Source organism: Triticum aestivum, chromosome 3B (genome assembly GCF_018294505.1).
Source record: "Triticum aestivum cultivar Chinese Spring chromosome 3B, IWGSC CS RefSeq v2.1, whole genome shotgun sequence".
NCBI classification, from domain to species: Eukaryota; Viridiplantae; Streptophyta; class Magnoliopsida; order Poales; family Poaceae; genus Triticum; species Triticum aestivum.
Window position 1 is genome coordinate 717,294,243 of NC_057801.1, and position 5,520 is coordinate 717,299,762.

Sequence of the window (5,520 nt, forward strand, 5' to 3'; positions counted from 1 at the left end):
CACACTTTCTTTGCAAATGCATAAACTGGTCTAGAAGCAAAAATAGGAAGTATCACTCACTAGGAGTGATGGATTGATCTTAAAGTGATCATGGCAGGATGATTTGATCATATGAGAGTGCTATTAAAATTTCATACCATTTGGCCAAACCAAAATGGTACTTTCTTCATAAAACATCTCTGTGGACAGAATCTTGGGAAAAATCCTGAGGGAAAATGGCTAAATGAAATGATCCGAAATCTTGTGGAGATATGTTATATGGATAGGAGAAGGTCCTAGAAACTTTTCAGCAATATTGAAGCAATATAAAATATACTTGCTTCACAAAGTGAAAATCTAACCAGAGAACAAGAATTGATGTTGAGCTCACATAGGGGCATGACATGAGCTCAAATTTGGATTAGAGTCATGATTTGACCAAATGAAGGATGTGTCAAAGTTTCAACTCATTTGAATATGCCTAGTTCATACCTCCTTCACAAAGTTCCTTTCTGGACAGAAACTTTGGAAATTAGCTGAAAAATATTCACTAGACAAATGAGGTTGAAATTTGGCACAGAGCAATGATATGGATAGGAAAAGGTGTCAAAAAAGTTTGGAGACAAATGGGCAAAGATAAATAGAAAAAGAATTAGTTGAGCATGATGAGGAACATGGAAAATGAAATATTTTGCCATATTTGAGGAAGATAGGACCCAAACAATTTATGATGATTATTTGGGAATTTTAGGAGTGATGGAAATATAGGTTGCTTCACAACCCAGGACAAACATAGTTATTCCTTCAATGGAAAAAGGAATATTCCCTAGAAAAATAGGGTTTGGCCAAGATGAAAATTGCAAGGTCTTGGGATGGATATGAGGATGACAAGCCACTCTAGAAAGAAAGAAGAGATTATCTCCTCCAGTTTCTAGACCACGTAGACGCAGAAAAAGAAATCTTAAGCAAAAACCTCAGAAAATCAAAAGAAAAAGAAAGGGCCAAAAATCAGGGTGTGACAAACCTTCCCCCCTTTAAGAAATCTCGTCCTTGAGATTTTGTTGCTCAGGGAACAAGTATGAATATACCGACTTAAGGAAACCGTTTCCAACTTGGGTATCCTTTTTCCTTTGTTGAGTGTTCCCACTGAATTTTTCATATGACTTGAGTGACTAGCTTTGGGGTGGTTTGCGTCACTGTATCCACATTCTGGCAGAACTTATGTCACATGTTCATGCTTGTATTGGCTCCCATTTCTTTTCGTATTTGCTGGCTTAGCTGAGATTACCATGACTGAAATATATGTCCGTCTCACAAGTCCGAGAGTGATTTCCGATGGATGTGTTATCCAGCACTGACAACCTTTCATGAAGTGGTGATCAGATTTTCCTGATGAACAACCAAGCTCTTACTCCTCATTGGGTTTCTCCAATAAATGCATGTCTTCTAGATTCAAAATGGTGATGTAAATCTTAACCGTTCTCCTGACAGATTCTGACTTCTCGCAGGAGTTTCTGAATCATCTTGACTGACCCCACTGTCTTGATTATCATATCCATACCAATTATTTGTATTGGCCGACATAAAGGTGCACAGCCTTATATGATAGTATCCGTAGACTTGACAGATGGTGGTTCTGACAGAAGAATTTTGTTCATGACAAGCTATCCTTTGATGATCCTCATAAGTGAGGACACATGCCTCAAGACTGTTATTCATCATCCTGATTATTCATTCTGTCAGCATATCCATGGGGATAGTAGGCTGTGTGATGCTTTACCATAGTTGCTGGAGTCAAACTATTGAATTGACCTTTGGTCTGACTTCACAGTCCCAGATATTTGATACTGACAAATCTAAGCATAGACTATTAACTGAGCAGGTTGTTTGGATATGGGGTCCTTACAAAATTGAGTAGACCCCTTAGGTGAATATTCATGGTGATCGATGCTAACTCAGACCGTCCGGGGTATCTACACCATGTGGTACATGCAACAATTTTCATACCTGCATCCCCGGTCTTGCTCCTTCATTATTGTTTTCTTGGTCTGGATCCTTTGTTGAAAGAGTGGTCATATTGCTTCTTCGTGTGACCATAGGTATTGTCGGGTGCAATATTTCGACAATCATAACTTAACCTTGTTCATTTATCGTATGATAGGAACTATGCCAGGTTCACACGTACTTGCATATAGCTCATTGTTGTCGTCAGGCATACAAGGTGGTGACAAGGGTAAATGATATCACCTTGTCGGGTATGAGGAAACTGGCCTGACTGAGTACTACCAAAATATGTTGTCCCATGTTGTCTCTCTCCCAAACTTATCGGTTCTTGCGCCACCAACTGAGGTGTATAACTGAATTTCTTATCCTTGCATGACTTATGAGGTTTTTGGATTCTTACCTTGACTTCACCATTGAACAACTGACTTGCAAGAACTTGGCAGCATGCTAATATATACATGAGAATTTGATTCCCGATGCAGACTTGTGTTCCGACTGATTCTTGCTTCTGATCAAACTGTTGCGGATCTGATTCTTGGGATGCATTGCCATAAGTTTTCAATTCATAGTGCAATATCTTACAACAATGTCGTACTGAGGGAGACTGGATGGCTTATGCTGGAAGCCATTGAGAGTATCTTGCTGAGGAAGACTGGATACTGTACCTAGAGTATTCTCCCCTTAAAGACATGGTGGGGAAGGACTCGGTACATTATGCCGGAAGCTTTTGCGGTTTCTTACTGCAGAAGACAGAGTACCTTGCACGGGAAGTCATCCATGTATCATACTGAGGAAGATAGAGGAATCTTGCATTGGAAGCTTCTCTGGTAGCTTGCAAGGGAAGAATAGGTTGCATTACACCAGAAGCTTCTCATTGTGATATGTGGACCGATTACCACACACACACACACACACACACACACACACATATATATATATCATCTTATATTCATGCCGTCGATGACAGATAATATACTGTTGGTCTTGCACACATTTTATCTTCTTGTTGATTTGATCATTACTACCATGAGGAGTGCACACTGAGGTAGGCTTGATTTATTAGTACTGTTGTGAGAAGTGTACACTAACGCAAACTTGATTATCAGCATCAAGATCTGATATTCCCATTTCACTACGGTCATATGAGAATTCCATACTATTAAGCTGAGTTTCCAAATATTTGAACTCCTTGATGATTCTTCGTGTCCAGTGCTGGTTGATGAACAACTATAATAAGGGGAAAATAGGTAACACCGAAGGCCCAAAGAAAGAAGCAAAATAAACAACGAAAACAAAAGCATACAAAGCATACAAATAATATATAAGTAATATAATAATCAAGCAACATCACATATTACTGCTACTCACAACAATAATATGCATGCACACCTAAGCACACAAATCTCGTGGAAACTCCGGTATTATGATCTAATATGCTATGGCTGTGTGCACGAAAGTGAATCCATGTGTGGAAAGGGTTGGTGTAACGAAGGCTACACCGAGCGCTCGCTAAACACCTGTTGCAACTGGATGGATACAGAGGTGAGGAAGGACATGGTGATCAAGTAGAGGAACACAAGGTCATGACTACCTCATCATCAAGCGTAGAAGGGGAACCGTACACGTCCAAAGAATGAGATGACTGGGTAGGATAGAGGTGGAAAGTTGGGCTTGCTGGCATTGCCCTTTTCTGATGACAAGGATCAGTTAGGGTTGCCAAAAGGACGAGATGAAGGGCACGGTTCAGGATAGAGATAGGTCTATCACCGAAATGATATGGGTGGATGATGGAAATACATCGACGCGATATCCGAGCATAACTCCTGCAAATGGTGTCTGGAACACTTGGTACCATGGCATCACTCTGCTGGGATAGAGATGACGCCGAACACCGAAGAGCAAGTATGCAAAGAGGGAGGGTGTAGGTAGTGGATCGAAATCGACACCACCTACACTCACAAGATCACTACAAGCGACCAGATAATAACCTATATGCATGCTATGCAACAAACAAATGCAACAATCAAGTGCAACAAACAGACTAGACACTATACTACCGCATTCTAACACTCGCGCAGGCTAGGACATCCTACAACCAAACCTGCTCTGATACCAAGCCTTGTGGCACCCCGGCTTAGAGAAACCGGAACACCCCGTATTCCAGCCCAGAGATCAAGAGAAGTCTTCTGGAATACAACACTGCTTAGTATAGAACAAATCAGCTCTTTATTACAATCTATATGGGTACAAGGGGATCACATCGGCACGGCGACACTACGCATGCCACAGTTGCTCCATGTAAGCAGTAGAACGACACAAAGCAGTGGAATAACTAGTAGTAGCGGAACAACGACGACGGTGATGAACTCCACTCGGCAGGGACTCTGGATGGAATGCTTATCCTAGCTCTCAAACAAGGAATCACGGCAAGCAAGCAATCAAACCCGGCATAACCTGCAAACTGGCATGACACGCCAGGTTAGTATAATGAATGTACTTGCAAGCTCACAACAACCAAGAGTAATCAAGACAGACGACAGCATGGCAATTACAGGTTAAACAATCATGAACATGATATCACTAGAACAACATCAGATGGGCATGGGATGAACATGTTGAACTTAACACATCTAGCATCATATGAAATGAGCATGGCAATGCTAATCATGATATGCACAAGATGATACTACATGCAACAGGTTTAACCTATCCTGAACCAACTTACTCTCGTCAGAGGTTACCTCGTAACCATCACATGCATAAGCTTACCATCATGGACATCACACGATCATCTCAGGATCCAATCAAGCTTGGTATTCACAATACAGTAGCAATCATTACATGACCACAAGGAGCTTGACCTTTACCCGTGATTCTCGCACAATATCACAAATATTCATCAACTCGGTATCCATGATACCACTATGATCCTCTCACGATCACATAAAGATCAACCAATTTCTTTCATCATCAAACGTGGTTGTTATTAAGCACATTATTATTATTGTTGACCCATAGTGTGACCTCCTACGAACTGAGCCCATATCCGTGGGCGCGGCTCTCGATATATTTAACACACACCCTTCAGACTTTAGTACACTGTACCCACACTACAGAACCATGGCTTCATGCTCCCATTCGGGTGGACCAACGGTGTTCCGACAAAACCGATCTATTGCCATGACACTCTCCCATCCATTCCAACAATCTCCCCTTTGGGCTAAGTCATGGGTGGCTACATGTCACCTCGTGACATCCAACGGCCACTATCGTGGCAGAACTATAAATGGTCCCAAACGGGGACAATGGTATACCAATGACAACAACGGGCACACAAGGCTTATGTCCGCCTACCTGATCAGGGTAGCACGCGCCCATAACCTTCCCTCGTTGGAGGAACCGACATGAGGCATGACAATAGACCCAGTTAGGACCCCCATAAGGCAAGCATGGCTGCACTGGTCAGCTCGATTTGGTGGCACCATGACTCAGCCAACAATTGTTCAAGTTTGATTGTTATCCGGTTAAACTTTAATG